The 25,285-nt window shown below is 41.9% G+C and overlaps 1 protein-coding gene across 11 annotated transcripts in view; it reads right to left on the reverse strand.

Moving 5' to 3' along the window:
- TENM1 (teneurin transmembrane protein 1) overlaps positions 1-25,285 on the reverse strand; it is a 375,511-nt gene that overhangs the window by 303,293 nt on the left and 46,933 nt on the right. The gene's annotated exons all lie outside the window — the stretch shown is intronic.

The raw sequence follows: 25,285 nt of genomic DNA on the forward strand, positions 1-25,285 counted from the left end.
TAATTATTTTGTTTGTTCTATTTGTATTATTACGAAGTTTCAATATTTTTTGCACTAGATTAAAGATTAAATGTTTGCAAATGCAAAACTGAGAACTTGATCAAATACATACAGTACATATAAACAAAAGCCCCTTTCAGGTCCTCAGACAGGGCACGAGAGGTGGGGTGTTCATGCCATGAGCCCTTGATCCACCGCCAAACTTTCAGGACTGAAACAGGTAAAGGGTTTCTAAGCTAGACATCTCCAGAAGCCCCCTTCAGACCTTCCTGTGGAATGTGGGAAAGTCAGGGGTTCCATGGGTGAACCCAGCATGCCCAAAGACATTGGAGAAAGAGGTTGGTGCATGTGGGTCCTTCCAGACTGCAACATTATCTTGACAAAGGAATAATGAATATGTGGTAGATTTATTCTGCTTTAGTCTGTTCTGCAACGCTATCACATCATTGCTATTTGAAGGAGCTATAGCTCAACAAAAACAGGACAAAAACAAATCAGAACTTTTGTGGTATAAAAATTTATAGGAGATCTGTGGGAAGTTATGGGCTATGCACTGAGTGGAAGTGAAGAAGTGTAACAATTGTTGGAATAAGCAACAGTGCTGCACCTGGTTTAGACAAGGGAGAACCATTCTGCGATGACAACCCTATAACTTTTGCAAGTGTAAAGTGTATTAAAAGTGTGATAATCTGTGACTCGCCCAATGAAATCATGAGCACAAATGATCATGACTGTACAATAGAAAGGACATCTGGAGGCGGTTCCGAATCTCTCTCTCTCTCCCTCCCTATCCCCAGTATGCTCATTTGTGAACAAGTGAATAGGGCAACACTCTTGGAATTCCTGTTCAGAACTTGAGCACTACTCACTGGGAAAAGGCCACCTTGGCTCTACTACCCAGCAGGTGCTGTCATGTACCAGGTCTCATTTCTACAAAGAAATTGCACATTACCTTTTCTGCTTCTCATCAGAAATACAAGGTCAAAAGGGAGGGAGCAAATAATATCCTGTGTTTAAAGTCTGACAAATCACCCACATAGGGCTGGCGGACAGGATACACAGATCTCCTTGACCATGCTAGTAAATTGATTTTGGCAAAGGGGTGGAGGAGAAAGAGGGAGAGATAGTAAAGATGTGCTATGCAATGAGAGACAATAGCAAACTGTACACTTACCAAAGAATCACCATTTAAAAATCCCCTGCAATTTAAGACAGATGTAAATATTCATTAAGATTTATGTCCTAAATTACAATGTAGATGCATTAAGCATTCCTTAAATCCATGTTTATGGAACTGCCTCCCTAGGTAGATATTGCCCCTGTGCTGATGATTTTTAAAAGGGCCCAGAAGACTGGCTTAATTGATAGTTTAGTGCTCTTCATTTGACTGCTCCTGCTTGAATTCTTTATGCCTCCTATTCCTGGTGATATTGCTCAGACTGCTGGTGCTACAATATGCAGACAACTCCCACCATCCCTGATTATTGGAGTCCAACAATATCCAGAGGATCACAGGCTGGCCACCCCATTTTTGTGCTTTATAGATTTATATTTTATTGTTTGATAATATGCATTACATATGTAATATGAAAGTGTTGAGAGCCAAATGGGGAGGGTTAACCCTCCTAGGCCCCTTCATGGATCACTGCCTTGCCGTGGCGAAGGGGCTTGAATAACTCAGAGAAGCTATGAACTATGCCGAGCAGGGCACCCAAGATGAACAGGTCATAGTGGAGAGTTTTGACCAAATGTGATCTACCTGGAGGAGGAACCGGCAAGCCACTCCAGTATCCCTGCCAACAGGCATATAAAAGTTATGACGCTGGAAGATGAGCCCCTCAGGTCGGAAGGTGTCCAACATGCTACTGGGGAAGAGCGGAGGACAAGTACAAGTAGATCCAGAGCTGATGAAGCGGCTGGGCCAAAGCCGAAAGGACGCTCAGTTGCGGATATGCATGGAAGCGAAAGGAAAGTCCAATGCTGTAAAGAAAAATATTGCATAGGAACCTGGAATGTAAGAACCATGAACCTGGGTAAGTTGTATGTGGTCAAAAATGAGATGGCAAGAATAAATATTGACATCCTGGGCATCAGTGAACTAAAATGGACGGGAATGGGCGAATTCAGTTCGGATGACTATCATATCTACTACTGTGGGCAAGAAACCCGTAAAAGAAATGGAGTGGCCCTCATAGTCAACAAAAGAGTGGCGAAAGCTGTACTGGGATGCAATCTCAAAAATGATAGAATGATCTCGATACGAATCCAAGGCAGACCTTTTAACATCACAGTAATCCAAGTTTATGCACCAACTACTGGTGCTGATGAAACTGAAATTGACCAATTCTATGAAGACTTACAACACCTTATAGAAGTGACACCAAAGAAGGATGTTCTTCTCATTATAGGGGATTGGAATGCTAAAGTAGGGAATCAAGAGATAAAAGGAACAACTGGCAAGTTTGGCCTTGGAGATCCAAACAAAGCAGGGCAAAGGCTAATAGAGTTCTGTCAAGAGAACAACCTGGTCATCACAAACACGCTTTTCCAACAACACAAGAGATGACTCTACACATGGACATCACCAGATGGGCAACATCGAAATCAGATTGATTATATTCTCTGCAGCCAAAGATGGAGAAGCTCTATATAGTCAGCAAAAACAAGACCTGGAGTTGACTGTGGCTCAGATCATCAGCTTCTTATAGCAAAATTCAAGCTTAAACTGAAGAAAGTAGGAAAAACCACTGGGCCGGTAAGATACAATCTAAACCAAATCCCATATGAATACACAGTGGAAGTGAGGAACAGGTTTAAGGATTTAGATTTGCTGGACAGAGTGCCTGAAGAACTATGGGTGGAGGCTCGCAACATTATACAGGAGACAGCAACTAAAACCATCCCAATGAAAAGGAAATGCAAGAAAGCAAAGTGGCTGTCCAACGAGGCCTTACAAATAGCGGGGGAGAGAAGGCAAGCAAAATGCGAGGTAGATAGTGATACAGGAAATTGAATGCAGATTTCCAAAGAATAGCAAGGAGAGACAAGAAGGCCTTCTTAAACGAGCAATGCAAAGAAATAGAGTAAAACAACAGAATGGGAAGAACCAGAGATCTGTTCAAGAAAATCGGAAATATGAAAGGAACATTTCGTACAAAGATTACCATAATAAAGGACAAAAGTGGTAAGGACCTAACAGAAGCAGAAGACATCAAGAAGAAGTGGCAAGAATACACAGAGGAATTATACCAGAAAGATATGGATGTCTCGTACACCCCAGGTAGTGTGGTTGCTGACCTTGAGCCAGACATCCTGGAGAGTGAAGTCAAATGGGCCTTAGAAAGCACTGCAAATAACATGGCCAGTGGAAGTGATGGTATTCCAGCTGAATTATTTAAAATTTTAAAATTTTAAAAGATGATGCTGTTAAGGTGCTACACTCAATATGCCAGCAAGTTTGGAAAACTCAGCAGTGGCCAGAGGATTGGAGAAGATCAGTCTACATCCCAATCCCAAAGAAGGGCAGTGCCAAAGAATGCTCCAACTACTGCACAATTGCACTCATTTCACACGCTAGCAAGGTTATGCTTAAAATTGTACAAGGAAGGCTCAAGCAGTATGTGGACCAAGAACTCCCAGAAGTGCAAGCTGAATTTAGAAGAGACAGAGGAACCAGAGACCAAATTGCAAACATGCGCTGGATTATGGAGAAAGCTAGAGAGTTCCAGAAAGACATCTACTTCTGCTTCATTGACTATGCAAAAGCCTTTGACTGTGTCGACCACAGCAAACTATGGCAAGTTCTTAAAGAAATGGGAGTGCCTGATCACCTCATCTGTCTCCTGAGAAATCTCTATGTGGGACAAGAAGCTACAGTTAGAACTGGATATGGAACAACTGATTGGTTCAAAATTGGGAAAGGAGTACGACAAGGCTGTATATTGTCTCCCTGCTTATTTAACTTATATGCAGAATTCATCATGCGAAAGGCTGGGCTGGATGAATCCGAAGCCAGAATTAAGATTGCCAGAAGAAATATCAACAACCTCAGATATGCAGATGACACAACCTTGATGGCAAAAAGTGAGGAGGAATTAAAGAACCTTTTACTGAGGGTGAAAGAGGAGAGCGCAAAATATGGTCTGAAGCTCAACATCAAAAAAACGAAGATCATGGCCACTGGTCCCATCACCTCCTGGGAAATAGAAGGGGAAGAAATGGAGGAAGTAAGAGATTTTACTTTCTTGGGCTGCATGATCACTGCAGATGGTGACAGCAGTCACGAAATTAAAAGACACCTGCTTCTTGGGAGAAAAAGCAATGACAAACCTAGACAGCATCTTAAAAAGTAGAGACATCACTTTACCAACAAAGGTCCGTATAGTAAAAGCTATGGTTTTCCCTGTAGTGATGTATGGAAGTGAGAGCTGGACCATAAAGAAGGCTGATCGCTGAAGAATTGATGCTTTTGAATTATGGTGCTGGAGGAGACTCTTGAGAGTCCCATGGACTGCAAGAAGATCAAACGTATCCATTCTTAAGGAAATCAGCCCTGAGTGCTCACTGGAAGGACAGATCGTGAAGGTGAGGCTCCAATACTTTGGCCACCTCGTGAGAAGAGAAGACTCCTTGGAAAAGACCCTGATGTTGGGAAAGATGGAGGGCACAAGGAGAAGGGGACAACAGAGGATGAGATGGTTGGATGGTGTTCTTGAAGCTACCAGCATGAGTTTGATCAAACTGCAGGAGGCAGTGGAGGACAGAAGTGCCTGGCGTGCTCTGGTCCATGGGGTCATGAAGAGTCGGACACGATTAAACGACTAAACAACAACAACAACCCTCCAAGGCAGCCTATGGATAATAGGAAATAAACAAATGCCCATTATTCAACTAAGGGCTCATCCACACTTCTACTTGTCCTGTGCCAAGGAAGCACGTGTCTGAGCAGTTTCCCACTTGATCCATGCTTTCCCAAGGAAAACCCCCTCTTTACTACTAAATTGGAGCAAACATCAATCAGGAGAAAATCTGAATTGCTGTTTGCTCCAACTGAGCTCTAAAGAGTGGTTTTTGATAGGGGAAAGCAGCGGGACAAAAAGTATGGATAAGCTCTAAGATTTACAAATCTTTGCCAGAGGTAGGATATATTTTGGATAAGTGCAGAGAAAGAGCATAAGAAAAAGCTGCTGAACCAGGCCAATAGCCCACCTAGTCCAGCATCCTATTCTTACAATGGGCAACCAGATGCCCACAGGAAGTCAGCAAACAAGACCTGAGTGCTGCAGCACTCTCCTAACTTTTGATCCCCAGCAACTGCTATTCAGAGGCATATTGCCTCCAACAGTGGAAGTAGAACATAGGCTTATCCTCTGTGAATTGGTCTAATTCCCCTTTAAAGTTATCCAAGTTGGTGGTAACCATGACCACTTGTAGAAGTAAATACTTTTTTTTCATTATTATTAGGTAGGTCTGTATTTGAGCCAAGGTCAAATCATAATAGAATACAAAATGACAAGTCTTAAACAGATCAGTGCAAACCCCTAACACCCTTTGGGTGGTAGAGGCAGATTAGGCAGAGATCTCCCTCTGCCCAAATATCCTCACTAAGCCAGCATCCTGGCATCAGCGCACCCTTCCACCCACTAAATGTGTAGGCAGGGTGTGTGGGGTGGTTTTTTTTGGGGGGGGGGATATTAATCAGAATTTATTCCTATGCAAATCATGGTTGTTGTAAGATTGTGGATAGTTGAAAGAAAGTATTTCTTCCCACAGCATATAGTTAAACTATGAAACTGGCTCCACAGGAAGCAGTGATGGCCAGCAGCTTGAATGGCTTTAAAAGAGGATTAGACAAATTCGTGGAAGATAAGTGTCAATGGCTGCTAGCGACAATGGCTGTTTTCCCCCTTCAGAGTTGGAAGCCATATGCCTCTGAATACCAAGTGGTAGGAACTGCAGGTGTGCAGAGAGCTGCTGTGCACATGTTCTGCTTGGAGGTTTCCCACAGGCATCTGGCTGCCCACAGGGAGAACAGGATGCTGGGATACATGAGCTGTTGGCCTGATTCAACAGCCCCTTCTTACGTTCTTATGGTAATTTGCACTGGAGTTTTTTTCTGATGCCCTTGAGCAGGGATGGGAGGAATCTATGGCCCTCTGCATCAAACGCAGCCAGCATGGTTGGCCACATCTGGAGGGCCACAGGTTTCTTGCTGCCCTGGAAAGTAATATAATTTGGCATGTTTGTTTTACTTTTTTTTAGTAAACAAAGGCAAATGCTTTGAACCTGCCAAGCTTGCCTGATTTGCTATCAGCAACCAGTCATTGTGAACCTATGAAATGGAAGTTATCTCCACCAAATAAATAAAGTGTCCCTTATCACTGCTTGGGGGGCAATGAATAGATCTCTAAATGTCTCTAGCAGCTTCCTTTTAGTGGGGAATGATGATAGATCATTAGTTTCTATGCTGAAGTAAGAGCAGATCAATTGCAGTCCAGCCTTTTCAAATTAGAAAACTGGGATGACGACCCAAGGACAATAATAAGGGTGGGTGTTCTTTTCTTTAATGGCAATGTAAGGTCCAGCCTTCCCTTCCCCTGACACTTGTTTTATCCTGTCACTGTTGTAAAAATCAATCTGCTGACGGCCTTGAGATCAATATGAACTGGGAAATATGGCACACAATTCCTTTTATTTGTTCTACGAGTATTGCAATTGCAGTTTACTGTTGGTAAATCATAAGGTCACCTGCAGAGAGCCAGGCCTATGAAGATAAATGCTTTAAATTAATGATATGCCATTTGTTTATAAACAGTAAAAAAACAAAAACAAAAAACAATAGTCCTAAGAACCAAGCTGTTCAGTCAGGACTTAAATGAGAATTGGGGTTGAAAAATTGAGGTAGAAAAATGAAAAGCACCATGATGCTGGCGATACGTGGGATATTTTGGCCTGAATTTGTCTTTCCTACACACATTGCCTGAAGTAACAGAATGCTGGCTGATGGCTTTGGTTTTCTTGGACAGCTGCCTGAAGTACAGTTGCTAGAAGCTACACATTGATCCTTGGGTATAGCTGGAGAGAACCCTAGGCTAAAAGAATGGGTATGGGGAGCTTTGTGCAGAATGCAAGAGGGATATCAGAAGAGGGTGAGAAATTGGAACAGGGATCTCTCTCTCTCTTAGATCTGTTTCTTTTAATTGCAAATATACTGCAAGAAAAAGAGAGGGGGAAAAGACCAAACACACATACTCTGAGTTCCCATTAAGAATAACCCACCAAACCCACAAAGAAAAGCGGAGAATAATCTAAAAAACTCAATTTAAACACTTATGTTGATACTCCTATGTCCAAATAGGTATTCAGATGACATTGTTGTTCTGTATTTTTGCTCAAATATGCAAATGGTGGGAAGGTCTTCAGACCAATGAGTAATAGATGGTGGGCATTTGCGAGTTGAGGTCCCCAAGACACCCCAAATAAGAACACAATGACACTTGATTTTTGTTTAAGGTTTTGGGCATAATTTTGGCCACAACTTTATTAAAAATACAGCAATGTGAGTGGTTGCTTAGGCATTGGTAGTGACTAACTGACCCCGCACGGGGACAGCTCTGACATTCGCACCCCCCGCGAAGTCAGAAAGGGTAAGTCACCTGGGGAGAGAGACGGGACTGGGAACCATGCCTCACCTCTCCCCAGAATGCTCCCAGGGGCTTGCGTGGCCTTAGCCCCTTGCCAGGGGGTTCAGACAAAAGCATGGGGGAGCCCCTGGGTTCCTTTAACGGTAAAACCCTTCAGCAGCAGCAGCAGCATTTTGGAGGGGCAGGCACAGCCAAATCCATACCCCTCCAGCAACCAATTCCCAAACCAATGCTTAACCGCAACCTTACAAGTTGTGACGATTTGCTACGCACTAGGCAAAAACCAAATGGCACCAGCCAATCAGCAAAAATTCCTACCAGGCCCCTGCCCCAAAGCAGACGACCCCATGACAGGCATATCAAGGTCAAGCAAACAGCCTAATATTAGGGAGGGAGGGCGGGTGATCCGAAGCACGCAGCGAAAGAGGAAGCTCGTCACTGCGTGCAGTGTATTTAATAAACAGGGCTGTCAATCAATAAATGGCAACATATAAATCTCCCCAGTAACAGCCCGCCCCTGCTTAAAGATGGCCAAACTCTTTTGCCCAGCAACAGTGAGGTGTCTTGTCAGCCCCCACCGCAACACGTGCTCTCCATGAGGGAGAACACGCTTTATCCTTCCACTCATGGAGTATGAGGCTATGTACACACCACACAATTACAGAACATGGTTTCCCCCAAAGAATCCTGGGAAATGTGGTTTATTAAGGGTGCTAGGAATTGCAGCTCTGTGAGGGGTAAACTACTGTTCCCAGGATTCTTTGGGGGAAGCCAAGTGATTTAGATGGATGATCTGTGTGCAGCCTAAGTTTCTTTGAACCGGAAGAGCCCCTGGGAGCCACTTTCATTGGACAACAGATGGTACAGGAATTTCTAAAAATTAATTCTCTCTTAAAAGCATGTTTGCAGGAAAAGTACAATAACAAAATGGGGTGACAATGAGGGATTATAACCCTGATCAACCCAGCAGAACAGTGGGCTTTAATATTCACCTCTGTCCTATCAAAGCTGACAATGAAATCCATTATTTAACACTTTTACTTATTGTTTAATAATATGTAGTATTTCCCTTTCAGATTCCTTCAGAGCAGAAAGTTAATGGATTTTTTAAGGAAAGTGAAAAAGAAAGGCATTATAGAAAATAATGGGCATGAATGGAGTTTAATAATTGGCATTCATTTATACAAAACAAGAACTTTAAAATCAAGATAGTAACACTTTACCTATTTCAGCTCAAGAATACTCTAAAGCACAATGCTGTGCTTGAAAAGATGGGGAAGCCAGGGTTATTTAATTTAAAACATTTTTGCATTGCTCCTACAGCCATTCAAGGCAGCTTAGAAAATAACAGTTTTCAGTTCCATCAGTTTTTAAGTCCACTGTTACCAGTGTTAAGAAAATGGGAAGGAGAATAACAATTAACACACATTAACGTAGTTCATACTGCTATATATTCCTGGAGGGGCTATAGCTTAGTGGTAAAGCATATGGGAGCTGCAGTCAAAAACATCTGGAAAGCATCAGGTTTTCAAAGGCTGGCACATTATTTGCATGAAGAAAGCTCTAGGTTCAGTCCTCAGCATCTCAAGCAGGTGAGGAAGCAAGTGATGGGAAAGACTTCACTCTGTCTGAAATATTGGACATCCACTGCCAGTCAGAGTCGAGTCAGGTTACTGGGCACTCATCTGCACTAAACATTTAAAGCAGTATCATAGCACTGTAAGCAGTCATGGCTTCGCCCTAAAGAATCTTGGAAACTATAGTTTGTTACAGGGTGCTGAAATTTGTTAGGAGACATTCATTCATTTATTCGTTCATTTGCTGGTGGACATTTTAAAGGACAAGCACCCCCCCCCCCAAACCCATGCTACTTTATTATTTTAAAAAATACTTATGCTACTTTGGGTGCAAGAGAGAGGGGGGCGGAGGGAGCAAGGAAGGAGAAGAAGGAGAAGGAGAAGGAGAAGGAGAAGGAGAAGGAGAAGGAGAAGGAGAAGAAGAAGAAGAAGAAGAAGAAGAAGAAGAAGAAGACCACTTAATGGCCAATTTCCAGCAAAGGTGGCTATCCTGTGACACAGTGTCACAGGGTTTAATGAATTCAGCAGCATCCCATCATCAATTTCATGGTTGAGGGTCAGGTTGCTTTTGCATAGACATTAGCTTTCAACAGAAATACACACAAAAACAGTTTATGAGATTACTGCATTTGTGCAGGGGGGGGGGGGGGAGGTGAGATTTTCCAAACACAAAATCCCTAACAACTGCCACAGAATAATTCAGAAGAAAAAGTCTCCATCTCTCAAAGTTTTTCAATTCCTTTCCTGCTTCTCTGGAAAGGATGAAACAATCCAGTCTACCTGGATGGCATAAAAGGATAATTCCTGGACAGAAGTGACCAAGGCTGATCATAGACAATCAGAAAGACTTCTGCACTATCACAGACTTCATAGTGCAATCCTATGCATATTCATGCAGAAGCAAGTGCCTCCCTCAAACTCCTTCTCATAAACCCCTATGCAGCTGCAAGAAGGAGACTAAAAGCTTTTGGATCTATTTTTCATTAAACTGTGTCGCCATGCTGTCCAAACTCTGAATTGTGATCCATCTTATCTACAGTTAGTTGCAGCAAGTCAGTTCATAAACCATGGTTTGACATACAGTTTGTTTAGTTAAGATTAACCAAAACTTGTTGGGTCTGATTGACACAACAAACCATATTTAATCAGAAAATGGAATCAGACTAGAAAGATTTATAAACCACTTAATAAAAAAGCTCTCTCAGTGGTGTACATAATAAAATTGTAGATAAACACGACTAAACTCTTTTTAAAAACCATTAAAAAATAATGATCATTAAAACTCAGCGAGGAAAAATCAGTAAAATTCTTCAAACAAATGTAGGTAACTAAACCATATATCTGGATAGGCTTACTGATTTTTATTTTAAGTTTTTATTCATGTTTAAAATTGTATGGTGAGAGTGCCTGCCTAATGTCAATAGGCAGAGAGTTCCAAAGCACAACAAGAGACAGACTCCTTCACAAATGCAGAATGAAAATTATCTGGCATTTGTAAAGGTACATGTTCCACAGATCAAAGCAGTCAAATAGGCATGCCTGGGGCAAGTAAACAGATACCAAACCATTAACATCTTTCTATAATCAGTGCTTTTTTTCTGGGGTATGCATACCCCTAAACTTTTTGTGAATCTAACGGGAGAAGAAACAGAGAGAGAGAGACAGAGAGAGAGAGAGAGTTTATTCTCTAGCACGGTGAATTGTCAGTTCCATTGCTACCCCCAATAGCAGCCTCATTTCCTATCACGGTGTTTCCTGAGTCTCAGACGAAAGCGAGCGTTTAATGTGTGAAGTAGCAGTTGGAATATAGCACGGTGATTGGTCAGTTTTATTGCATTTACTGTATTTATTTTCCCTGATTTGAACTATAAAGTGATCATTTTCTTGAGTCAAAATGAGAGTACCCCTAAACATTTTTTAAAAGAAAAAAAGCACTGTTAAGAGTAAAACCTTGAACAAAACATTTCCATTCTGCCCACACTAGAGAATGTGGAAGCATGCAATTCCAGTGGGATGGTAGGCTTCTCTGCAGAACCATAACTTGTGAATTCTTATGACACTTCTTTCATCACCTTAAAAAGATAATAATTCCTCTCCTCTCTCATATTTTTCCCTTCGTTCCCTCCCTCCCAATTTCCATTCTTCTTTTGAAAGAAAAAATTATGGCGAGGGGATGCTTATGGATTTTGGGGAATTGGCACTTGCTTGTGCAGTAGAAGGGGGGGGGAGCTGAGCATAGCTTGATCCAGTGCACATATGCTCCAAGTACCATATACTCCTTTTAGGAAGCAACTCATTGTGTCTGCAAAACTCAAGCTGACAAAGCAACCTTATCACTATATCATCTCAGAAATACATCCCCCTCTCCGGAAAGGTTAATGAATTCTGGTATTAAATATGACCAGAGTTCTGAATAAACTATCAATTCTGATTCTCATTGAACCCAGGAACACCCTCGTAACACTGGGAGGAATGGTGAGGAACTTTAATGATATGAGTCACTGCTGCCATTAAAAGAAGAAGAAAAAAGGCCCATTAATGGGGTTGCTGAAATAGTAGGACCTTATAACAATATTTATGGAAACAAATAATGATAGGTTAACAATACAAAACGCAGAAACGCATTCTGCTCCATTTCCACGTGGCTAGGCTTCAGTAATTACATGCAGGGGCGAAACAGGTATTTGTTATCCTTGGAGCATGATGAAATTTGTTTTCAAGCTCATAAATTAGCTTGCAAATTACTTTCCTCCCCCCCCCCCATACCTCTCTCTTCATTGCAGATGCATTGCTATATTTGGTTTTATAGCATAAGCCTCCTTGTTTGCATTACAGCCGGCGTGAATTTGCAAGTTTCAGCTCTCAGATATTTCACAGTTGAGAAAATAAATAAATATATAAAAACCCACCCACTTTGGACACCCTATAAATTACTTCCATTGTTCAGTGATGCTAGCATTGCTCAACTGTGAAAAAGCAGGATCCAAAAAAACTGAGAGAGCTTATAATTCCCAAACTAGAGCTGAGCCAAAATCTCCTATTTATTCACCACCTTATTCACAGTACAACAGGATGTGTGGTTTCTTCGGGGGGTGGGGGGTGGGGGGTGGGGGGGATTTGAAAATTTTGTGGGGCAATCTGTGAATGTGCTAAAATGCTTTCTCCAGTTACTGGTTTTGATAATGCTTCCAAAAAGAGATGGACTTTTAAAATTACTAAAATCACATATAATTAGAGAGAACTGGTTATGTAATGTTGATTGAAGCCAAACCAGAATAAGGGCAATGCTTCCTGCCATCTTGTAGGTAAAGAAAATTATACCTGACACAAAACATGTTCAGCATTAGGACCATCTCTTTTTCTGCACTTTTAGATACGACAGCTATTATGCCACACATGAACTATCAGGACAAGGGAACATAAGAACATAAGAAGAGCTTGCTGGATCAGGCCAATGGCCCATCTAGTCTAGCATCCTGTTCTCACAGTGGCCAACCAGATACCTGTAGGAAACTCTCTCCTCATGAAGCTTCCAGCAGGAGGAATTATGAAGGATACTGCCTCTGACAGTGGAGGTAGAATATAGCCATTGTGGCTAGTAGGCAACAGTAGGTCTCTTCCTCCATACAGTTGTCTAATCCTCTTTTAAAGCCATCCAGGTTGGTGCCCATAACTGACTCCAGTGGGAGTGAGTTCCAGAGTTTAATTATGTGCCACGTGAACAAGTATTTGATTTTATCTGTCCTGAATATTCCGACATTCAGCTTCAGGAGCAAAGAAGCTAACAGCTAACAGTCACTGATAGAAGCAGTAGTGGTGGTAGGCTCTTGCTTTTCTGGCTGAAATTATTCAGTTTTAAAAATACACTGCATATTTGTTCTGCACTCTGACAGAACCAGGTGAAAAACAGGCAGTCTACCAGAGATTAAATTTGAGCCATTGCTCCACTCTGACATGGGTTGCTAAATACTAGCAAGGAAGGCCTTTCAGATTAGACAGTGCAAGTTCCAGATATGGTGTTGGTAATGTTGTGCTCTAGAAATAATCCCATGTGCCTGTGAAGCCTCTGAGTGCCCCCCCACGCACCCAGCCCATTAGGGTGGTGGTTCCCATTTTTCCCTTGAAAAACACATTGAGCTAAAATAGGAAGTTGGAAGAGTGACACTCTCTCCCAACTTCCTCTTTCATCTCTATGGACTTTTCAAGGCTTATGCTAGATCTGACTATTACCCAGATACAGTGGTACCTCGAGTTACAGACGCTTCAGGTTACAGACGCTTCAGGTCACAGACTCCGCTAACCCAGAAATAGTGTTTCAGGTTAAGAACCTTGCTTCAGGATGAGAACAGAAATCACATGGCGGCGGCGCAGCAGCAGTGGGAGGCCCCATTAGCTAAAGTGGTGCTTCAGGTTAAGAATAGTTTCAGTTTAAGAACAGACCTCCGGAACAAATTAAGCTCTTAACTCAAGGTACCACTGTACCTTGGGGAATTTATATTTTACCCAGATGCCTTGGTCCGTCTAGTTCAGTAATGTGTGCATGGACTAGCAGCTACTGTCCAGGATTTCAAACACTGCTTTGCCAGTAAGGATTGGAAATTGCAGTATACTGGCAGATTGTTCATCTGTTTAGTTATTGTCTAATTAACTGGCAGCAGCTCCCCACCTGGATAAGCTGAATGTTGAAGAGGGGACCTTCTGCGAACAAAGCAAATATTCTACCAATAAATTACATTCCTTCTTCCACCAGCTGTCTTAAATTGTAAATTTTGGTGTGTTTTTTTAAAGATTGTTTTTATATGTACAATTGTTTCAGCTGTTTTTATCCATGCAACAGTTTTATATATGTTATTATATTGTAAATAGCTTCAGGGTGCTTCATGGGAATTGATTCATAATGAAATAAACTCAGAGTAGTCCATTGAAATTAACAGACAAATGTTAAATGTGCTTTAATTTCAACAGGTTTACTCTGAGTATGACAATGGATATAACAATTTGGCATAGAAGCCACACAGGAAAAACTTCTAAGAGGTCATTCCTCACACCAGAATTTTGCTCTGTGCAGCTCTGCTTAGCTCAGCCTCCAGCAAGATTTTAGTCAAGCTCATCTGCACTTTGCCACATATTATGCCTAAGAATGGCAAGTCCCACTAATTGCGAGAGAGAGAGAGAGAGAGAGAGAGAGAGAGAGAGAGAGAGAGATGCCAAGAGCACCTCAGCCTTCGTGGTTCACATTTTAATTGACTTGGCAGAGTGCCTTCCAGTAGTGGATAAGATCACAATAGCAAATATTGCAAAGTGGGGTTATTTAACTTTTGGATTGAGTGAACTCCAAGAGTTCCAAAATGCTTGAACTCTATTCCGCCCTCAGAATGTTTTGAATGCTTATTGACTTCCATAGAATTATACAGAGGAAACCTGCTGCCTGATCCTACAGATGTTTACCCAGAAGAATGCCCCACTAAGTCCACTGGGGTTTACTTGGGAGTAGAATGTGCAAAGTACTGGAGCTTTCATCTTTCAATATTTTAGGACAGATTGCTCTGAAGTACACCTCAGGGGATCCAGCTTACAGCATGGGATCTGCTGCAGCTGTCAACATGCATTATTCCCTCTGTTTTCAGGTTGCGGGTACCACTGCCAAAGCAGCAGCACCTGCACACAAGAGGGGGAGATCAGCAGGCTTGGGGGAAATGTGAAGTTTGAAAAAATATAAATAATTTCTGCATTTTTGTTTTCCCCAAGTAGATTTCATTTACTGGCGCCTTATTAAAAAGGCAAAAAGCAACAGCCAATAACAGAGCCGTTATATAAATTCCTTAATGTATGCTAGAATAAAAGTTCAGTGCAAAGAACCAAGCATCTGAGTAGATTAAGCCCGACTTTGAAACTAATTGTCCAACAGACTTGTTTGGGTGGCTTGACCTTAAGGCTAGAAGATGCTGAACCCCATCCAAGTTTCTTAATTAATAACCTCTCCAGATAAGTTCCTTCTTACTGTTGTAGTTGATTACTAAATCTCTGTGCTTCAAAAACAACAGATGGCTTAGGTTCTACCAAAATTAAAAGAGGCCAGAACTTGTGTTTCAGACTACAGTTAATCACGCAGTCTCTCACCCTCATAAACTGTATATTAAAAGAATGGTCACAAAACGGTAGTAGATGGGAGAGTTTATCATTGTTTCCTTGCGGGAGTTGGATAGGTTTAGCCTGGATGACAGGAGATATGATAGCCATTTTCAAATATCTAAAGGACTGTCACATGGAAGATGGAACAAGCTTGTTTTCTTCTGCTCCAGACTTGAACCAGTAGATTCAAGTTACAAGAAAGGAGATTCTGACTAAACATCAGGAAGAACTTTCTGACAATAAGAGCTGTTTGGACAGTAGAACAGAAGGTGGTAGACTCTCCTTCACTGGAGGTTACTGAGCAGAGGTTGGATGACCATCTGTCATGGGTGCTTTAGTTGAGATTCCTGCATTGAAGGAGTTGGACAAGATGCCTCTCAGGGGCCCTTTCAACTCTACAGTTCTATGATTCAGGAACTTTGGATTATATCCACAAAGTCATTGGATCACATACATGAAGCTCAGAACCTTGAGGCAAATATTGAACTATTCCTTTATCTCTGCACAGCCAACAAATCCATGGAGTGTTGAATTAAACGGTGGAGTCCTGAACTCAAATCCCACCTCAAGCAGTTACGCTCATTGGTTGAATTCCGGCCCATCACATTTTCTCAGCTCAAGACCTCACAGGGATGTTATGACCATGAAGAGCCTAGAAGGAGTCCTGCTGGGTCAGACCAAAGGCCCATCTAGTCCAGCATCCTGTTCTCACAGTGACCATTCAGACACCTATTGGAAGCCTGCAAGCAGAACTTGAGCACAACAGCACTCTCTGAATCCAAAGGCATATTGCCTCCAACTCAGGAAGTAATGTCAGCAAACTGTACACGTTGGGTTATGCAGTTCCAGCAAAACATCATGGCCTTGTGACCTGCCTTTTATGTTCCATGGTTGTTGTTGGAGGGGAATTTCAGTACAGATGCAGAAGACTAATTTTTAATCATAGTTGAAGTATTTTGCAAGATAAATAAACATAATAAAGAAGCAAACATGCAACGCATTAGGGCAGGTCCAGATCAAGGGGAGGCAAATGGGAATATGTGTCCTGGCAGCAGATTGGGGGGAGCAGGGCTGGAAAGCCCCCAGAGCATATGCTTCGAGACTCACTATGCTCTAGCTGGGGCATAACCTCTTCAAAAATCAGTGGGACCTGGCCAGAACATCAATAGCCACTAAGTGAATGCTGTGGTCTCAGCACCTCTTCCTCTCCCATGCTGCAACCTCACGAGGGCTTGATTCCTCCTTTGTATTCCTACTGGACCAGCAGGAACATAAGGCAGGAGTCAGGCCCTGACAGTGACTCAGAGTATTATTTACACTGTAGTTCAGAAGTGGGGAAGTGGATCTGGTGTGACCAAATCCTCTGTGGGGCCATTTTGACAAGTACCTGAGGCCATGTGGCATCAGGTGATTGAATGTAGAAGGAATGGCTGAAAATATCCTTCCTCTGAAGCCCATTTTTACTGTGCCTGATGTCACACACCATCAGGAGAGAGAAAGGTCAACACAGATCAGTAAAGGAAAAACCCAGGAGCACACTCTGTGTTCATGATTCTTCCTTCCCCATTATTGCTATGAATCAGAAGACAGTTTGTATAGGCTTTTAGATAACTTGATTTATAGTAATAATAGAATATCTTAATGAATATCTTTTGTAGGTACTTGCATTACAATCAGATTAGTTCATAACCAAATCGTGGATATTTGCAGTTCCTGGATATTTGCAGTTTAAAATAAATACAATCTAAGTGAAAAATGATTTTAAAATACATCATTCAATTTTTTAAAATCCACTTCAAATGGGGCCCTGCCTTGCAGGGACTGGGGATTATGGGTTGTATCCATTGCTCGTCATATTCAGAGTACAGCCACTGAAGTTAATGGGCATGATTAATTTAGGTTTATCAATTTCAATGGGTCTGCTCTGAAGTAGAACTTAGTTTGCTATAACTCAATAGAAATTGTCATCTACCAATCACAATGCTATGAAAGAAAGGGCAGCTTCCCTAAATTAAGCACTCTCAATAACTGGGAGTCAAATTCTCAGTTTAATAACAGTTACATGTACCTCATACAGTCTTGAGACATGTAATAAGCAATAAAGCTGATATATAAGATGAGCTCCATGGTTATTCTAAACACAGTATATTTTAATAATTAATCCTATATAAAGTTATGTGCAATTCTGGCGAGGGTGTGTTTTTGGTAAAAAGTTATTTCATTCTAAGTTAAACTTAAATTACAGCTAGCAATATTTTTTTGGGGGGGCAGTTAAGAAAAAAGATTCCACACGAATTATATTTTAATTAAAGATAGTTCTTCACAAGACTAGTTTCAGTTAAGACAGTGTGGTGTTGCTTGGGCTCAGATCGTGCAGTCAATTCCCCAATTTCATCTGCAAAATCCACTATACTTTTATTGGCTCATTTTTCATGTTATATCCACATATGAATGAAGGAATGGGGTGGGTGGGGGGTGGAGGTTGAACCGGACCTTCTGCCTCAAAAATGTGTACACAAGGGGTGAGAAGCCCAGGCGTGGATGGGATGGTGGAAGGATCAATGCAGAAATTCTGGTTAGGAAGAGGAAAGGAAGGCAGGGAGAAAAGACAGAAGGAAAGGGAGTTGTTTTTAATGTGAGACCCTGTAGCTTGTTTTAACTTCTGAGGTCAGCAAAATAGTTTAAAACTTTAAAAGGTCCTCAGGAAGGATGAAAGAGGCTAATCCTGCAAACCTTATGAGGATGGAAGGAGAAAGATGGACAGTAGATTTGGTCAGGCTGTCTCCTGCATTCCTCTCCACAACCTCTGAGCATTCCCTCCCATGGGCCTCAGAGAGATCTGTCAAGATCAGCCTCAGGAAGGAAATGAAACAGGATTCTGTGTTCAGTTGTCTGGGATGTGTCAGGAAGATGTTACAGAACACAGAGGAAGGAGAAAATGGAATAGAGCAGATGATGGATACGAAGGTCAGACTTGCAGAGAGCCATCTGCACTTTCATCTGGAATAACAAAGAAACAATTTAAATGCATGGAATGCGGAATGCGCTTTAGGCATAGTAGAAGACTTAGAATGCATCAACAAACTCACACAAGGGGTAAACCATTTAAATGTATGGAGTATGGAAAGTGCTTCCTTCATAATGGAAACATTAAAAATCATCATCCAGCTTACACGGGGTATGGGGGGAACCATCTATATGTATGGAGTGTGGGAAGTATTTCAAGTCAGGATTCCAACCTTATTTCACATAAACAACCTCAATAGAAGACAAGCCATTTGAACTTAGAATACAACAAAGGACTCACCTAAGGGAGAAACTATTTCAATGTATGTAGTATAAAAAAATGGAGACCTTACAGAACATTCACAGACTGACAAAGGAGAGAAACCATATATACGACAGTCATCTTCAAATACCAAAAGGGCTGTCACATGGAAGATGGAGCAAACTTGTTTTCTTCTGCCCTGGAGGGTAGGAGCTGAGCCAATAGCTCTGAGTTACAAGAAAAGAGTTTCCAATTAAACACCAGGAAGAATTTTCTGACAGGAAGAGCTTTTCGACAGCGGAACAGACTCCCTTGGAAGGTGGCGGACTCTCCTTCCTTGGAGGTTTTTAAGCAGAGGTTGGATGGCCACCTGTCATTTAGGATCTAGTTGAGATTCCTGCATTGCAGGGGGTTGGACCAGATGACCCTGAGGGTCCCTTCCAACTCTACAATTCTATGATTCTAACTTCAGGCTTTGGAGCTGATCACATTCCTCCATTCCACTCAATCTAGGCTTAGGACTCTCCCTATTTGCCCTGTTTCACACCCTTCTTGGTTGTTGTTGTTTTGCTTAGATGGCATGTGTCCTTGAATTCTGGTAATACCTCTTGCTTTTTGGTTGAGGATTGAGATGGGTTTGTAACTCTTGCTCTGCCTACTTTGGGCCTTGGCCTTGCTGAACAGGGGCAAAGCCCCCTCTCCTGAAGGTTGCTTATGAGGGAAAATGGCCCTTGGGGCTGAAAAAGATTTCCTCTCCTGGGCTACACTTACTGGCAGCAGCTGTCCAGTGTTTCATGGTGGTGGTTTTCCCATCCCTACCTGAAGATGCCAAGGATTGGGGCCTTCATCACATTCAATGCATGTGCTCCATCTCTGACCCTCATCCCTTTCCGTTATGCAGCAACAATGTGGCACAATGTGCTGCAGAGTGATTAAACATCTTCTTGTCTAATCCCAGTCTCATTTTAAGAAAATGTGGGCTTTGCAAGAGAACGGTTGCTACATCAGACACATATGGCATGAGCTGTAACTCTTGACAGAAAACCCTGAAGACATTTAAATTATTTATATGCTACTTCAAACTGGCATACTTATAGCAGTGTACAATAAAAATGAATACATAAAAGCACAAATAACACAGAGTAAGTTTAAAGTACAGATCACTAATCAGAACATATATAGGTGCATAACACCAGAAACAATAAGCAGTATCCAAGTCCTACTCCAAGTAGACCCACTAAAATTAATTAGCCTAAGTTATTCGTGCCCATTCATTTCAATAGGGCTACACTGCATAGGACTAGCATGGGATATAGCTCCATATGTGAAGAGGTAGAGATACAGGTAAGCCTTAATCAGGAAAGGTTTGCATAAATAAGATAAAGTTTTTAGTAGGCACTGAAGTGTATGCAGATTTGATGCCAGCTTCATATACGTGGGGATGGGGGATAAAATAGAGGACTACCTAGCTGAAGGTTTGGTGCCATGTCCTAGCCAACTGGTTTGCTGTTGTACTTGCAGTCCCCAGCCGAGTTTCCTCTGCTGGACGCAGGGATTAGACAGGGTTGCAAGGCAATAGCATGCCTCTCAAATAAATGACCAACCTGGTCAAACTCCAAGCTTGCCATAGTTTTCATCCTATAACATAAGCCTGGACATCAAGTGTTGCTCTAAATCAGATGTGGGGAACCTCTCTTTTACCAGATGTTATTGAACCACAACTCCCATCATCCCGGGCCATTGGTCATGCTTGCTGGGGCTGATGGGAGTTGTAGCAACACCACACCACTTTATTACGGTCATAGACCAGCATATATGAGAGCCAAAGTCTATCCTCACTTGCATTAAGTATAGCCCAATAAAGCAGTGTCAGAGAAGGACCACAGCTCCATGCTAAGGAGCATTCACTACATGCAAAAGAGGTCCCAGGTTCAATCCATTTCATCTCCAGGGTAGGGCTGGGACAGTCGATTGCTTAAACCCTGTTGAGCCACTGAAAGTCAATGTGGGCAATACTGAGCTAGGTGGACCAATAGCCTGACCTGGTTATAAAGGCTGGCCATACTTAAGTGGTAGAGCTTTCCATGTAGAAAGTCCCAGGTTCAATCACTAACATCTCCTGAAGCTCTGGAAAGTCCTTGCTGGTCAGCATAAACCAGCACACCCCCCCCCCCCCAATCCTGATACCTTGGCCGTATAGGCTGGGACTATTTTAGTGGGAAATTTTAGTTCAAAATGGCTGGAGGGCACCAAGTTGTCCGTCTGGTATGGATGATTCTACGCTAGATGGACCGATGGGCTGACTTGCTATAAAGCAGTTTATTGTGTTCCTGTTTCCACTTTCCTCCACAGTTAACTGCTTTTCACTTAACCGATTTCCCTCTTAGTTACCAAAGATTATTACTGCACACAAACGTTAATTAAGAGTAATAAAAAGCAAGGTAGATTATACTTTATTTGAAAATATATATATTATATATTTCATTCATGCCAGCCTCCTTCAGTGTCACACTTAATTGCCTTTGAATATCCCCTCTACTGGAACGTGCATTTCATCATTATTTCTCAGCCTTGTTACATCAATCACCTCAACTGCTACACAAAATTTCTGGGCTGTGAAGTGATAATTTGTTCCAGTGGTGTTAATGAGGCAAGCAGTGGTCTTGAGGGAACCGACAGCCCATCACTTTAAAGTCAGCGGTAGATTAAGGTAGAGCATAGCATGGAGTCAAACTAAGAGGCATACAATGACAGCCTTCAATGTGTTAGAGAAATTTCTATAACCAAAAGCAGAGATGAGGATGTTGTGTCCACCACCACCAGCAGCCATACGTTGGTGGACCACTGGCCATGCTGCCTGCAATTGTTGGAAGGTAGAGTCCGAAACTGAGCAATTATCACAGTATCTCTCCTACAGTTGCTGTATCCCAGACAGTTTAAAACACAGTGTGCAAGCCAACAAAAAAATAGAATAAAATCCCGATCCTAATTTTGCCTCGGCCACAAACTCACTAAGAGATCTTAGGCAAGCCATTATTTCTCAGCTTGATTTGTTTGATATACAGGTTCCTGAGAGGGGAACTAGATTAAAGCAGGAATTCATGGGGCTAAGAAACAAAGCTGGGCACAATCAGTGTGTAAAAAGAGAGAGAGGGGTGTTCAGCCTCTCACATCTCTACTAATTCTCCACTACAAAAGCCCCAACAGCTATCACATATTTCCCTTGCTAGACTTCAGAACTATTAATGTATTCAGCTGGGAGAAATTGTGGTGTGTGTGTGTGTGTGTGTGTGTGTGTGTGTGTGTCAGGAGAAGCTGCACACGGGGGGGGGGAATTAACCACACACCTCCCACCTACCAAATCTGCTCTGCCAGCATGCCCTACCAGCCTCTAAATAGCCCACTGAACATGCTTGGTGATGATGACGAAGGTATGTAGTTGTCTCAGCCACTGGTCATTGGTATTTGTGTACCAAGTACAGTGTACACACAACCAAGCAAATAAAAATGGCCAAAATGCATTTTATATATATTTTTTGATGATATAAATTAAAACTCAGTAATGTTGTAAATGACAGCCACCAGAAATGTTGTAGTATTTTTGCTGCCCCCAGCTTAATTTGGTCCACAAGCAGAAAGGTTGCGTAATAATAAGCCAAACTCCCTGGATGAATGATAATGATAACGGGGAGATCAATTCTTTACTCAAATCTTCATAAAGATAGCAAAATAGCAATATATGAGCTGCAGTATTGGCATCTCTCGATGAGCACCCACTTTTTGGAATGGCAGGTCTTGGTGGGGGGGGCGTTATATGGGGATTGTGTGCTGTAAGTATTTTCAGAAACTGAAAAATAAAGGGTATATATATATAAATAAATAACAGAGAGAATCCTCAGAATATTACCACTGGAAGTGGTACATCTGTAAACAGCAGATGGTTTGTGTTTAAATGAGAGTGGCTAGAGTATGTTAAAAGCCACACATTCCTAATTCAATTCAGCAAGTTTGATTCTGATGTTCTCTCAGATTTCAGACTGTTAACGCATCTGTCAAAGCAGACTTTATCTATGTTGGCAGCCAATCCCACATTGAAATCTATGGGACATATGTTTTGAGCAATATACTCTCTAACATTCATCAGATGCAGCTCAACTGTTATAAGCAAAGTGGTGCAAAAAGCAAAACTGCTTCCATGAGGATTCTGACAATGTGAACGTGCATTTATTTCCCCTCCATTAAAAACAAAAACAACAATAATAACACAACTTTATAGCTTTTCAATGAGATGGCAAGAGTTTGGAGTCATGTGCTGTCTTTCTGTCCCCCGGCCCCCAAAATAAGAACCTAGTTTCCCAATAGTTTGGGATTGGACACAGATATTCTGCAAAATTTTGCAATATAGTTCTTCCACAAAGAAATGTGTAAAAATAATAACAATGCATAAACTAAGGTAAAGTGTATATTACAGTGCATATGTTTGTGGAAATAATGTGAAATTAATTAGACAAAATGGGACACATATTGGGAGAAAGTCGCCCTAAAATGCTGGTGAATTTTTATGGGGTATTTTTTTTTAAAAAAAAAGCAAAACAAAGTATTGGGAAATATGGAGAACTGAACAGAACTTGGGAGAAATGAGAAACTGAGAAAAACTGAAACTGGGGGGGGGGGGGAATCACCCTTACCAACAGGATGTCAGGAAATATTCCTGTAACTCTGCACAATTAAGCTTGTAAGGTCTTGTTCCACTACAGAGGAGTTTAGAATCCTCTAGCAGTCATATAAGCACAAGTGTGCAATCTGTAAAGAGTTAAAGGGAGAAATGTCTTCCCCTCTCTAGTGTCCATGTCAGAAGATGACACAAATTCCTTCCTTTCTCTCAGCTAAGCACTTATCCTGTTGTCCCACTGCCTTCCCCCTGCGAAAACAGCTCTTTAACATTTAATCGGAGCAAATGGCAATTCCGGTTTCCCACAGATCACTGATTCCCGACCACCACCCCCAATTTAAATTTAAAGAGGGGTTGACCCTGAGTAAGGAGCCGGGCAAGTGGGAAACTGCTTGAACCCTAGCCTCGAAAGTATGGATTAAGTGGGGAACTGTTTGGAGCTGGGCATTCTAGGCACAGGAGAAGCCGAAGTGTGGGTGAGCCCTTACTCCCCAACCCCACCCCGCCTGAAGCAACTGTACAAGTCACAAATGTGAGCTTGGTTCCCTCTGTCCATACAGTTAAAAAGCATAGACAGTGCCCTCTGGTGGGGGGATTCTTCAATAGCAGGGTGCCTGTATGCTTGCAGCTTCCTATGCTGGAACGTTTAGCTGGGTCTAGCAATGATGCCATTTTGGAAGATAGGGCCTTACGACAAGCTTTGTTAAAAGTCTCTGTGGCTACACTTAGGAGCCAGCCCTGTCCCGACGGGTTTAGAGGGTCTGTGACTGTATAATAATTGACTGATTGCTCTAATGAACTAGGGTGAGCAAAGGGACCAGAGCAATCTTCCCCAAGTGGATGCTCTGCAGATGTTGTTGGACTCCAAATCCTATTAACCCAAGCAAGCACAGCCAGGAATGATGGGAGCCCCCCAAAAGTTCTTATATCACTTCATGTCATGGCTTCCCCCAAAGAACTGTGGGAAGTGTTGTCTGCCCAGGGTGCCGACCTCACAGACCTACAGCACCTAAGATTCTCCATGACATTAAAGTGGTGTAAGAGTGCTTTGTATTCATGGTGTGGATGTGACGATAAGCAGAAAAGTGTCTTGAAAAGTAGTCAGTTTCCAGTTTCTCCCATGCATTTCAGGAATGTGATTAGTTTGGTGATTATCATCTGGGTGAATCAATGGTAAGACTTTTTTTTAATACAACCCAGAGATCTTTGTTATTCTTAAAGGCAGGGCTAAAGAAAGCACCAGTGAATTTGATTTTATACAGTGGAAGAGAGTCCAAAGGAGATTGGCTTAGCTGGCACTAACTTACAGGAGGGATTGTGAGTAGGATGGGAGGAAGCAAAACAAGGTTCTGTGATAGCCAAAAGCATCCTGTTCAACACAAGCATTTTAGCAGAGCAGATGAGCATGCTTCACCAGGGGGCATTAATCTATTCTTGTAGAGCTACTGCAATTTAGCAGTAGTTTAGATCCACAGCAAAGCTGCAGGCATGACCACATAACACACAACTTTAATCTCCTTAATTCTAACAATTTGCTAGCATAGATTTGCTTCCAACTAGAGGAATCAACACAGGCTTATGAACAGCCACTGACCCAGAATTCTCTCATATATATCTATATCTATATATATATATGCACATTTTCCCACCCCACACTTCCATTATCATTTCCTATTAATACTACAGACACTAAATTTCAGCTTGAGTACTTCCACAACATCATAATCCACTGCACCAAAAGCACACAAGCCCAGCAGAAAGACATATGAGCACCCTCACTTTCCGAATCCTCTTTAGATTTCCATGAAGAATCAGAATAAATCAGTGGAATAGCGCACCAAATACTAATAAGAATTACCTCCCTCTATTTGGATCAGTCACCCTCCGGCTTATTATTATTACCATTAGTTCACCACAGCAATTGCAACTCAGTATGAAGAAAGCATTGTGGGATGAAGGAGAGAAACATGTCAGGAAAATGGATTATAAACTG

Source organism: Podarcis liolepis (assembly GCF_965112155.1).
Source record: "Podarcis liolepis genome assembly, chromosome: Z".
NCBI classification, from domain to species: Eukaryota; Metazoa; Chordata; class Lepidosauria; order Squamata; family Lacertidae; genus Podarcis; species Podarcis liolepis.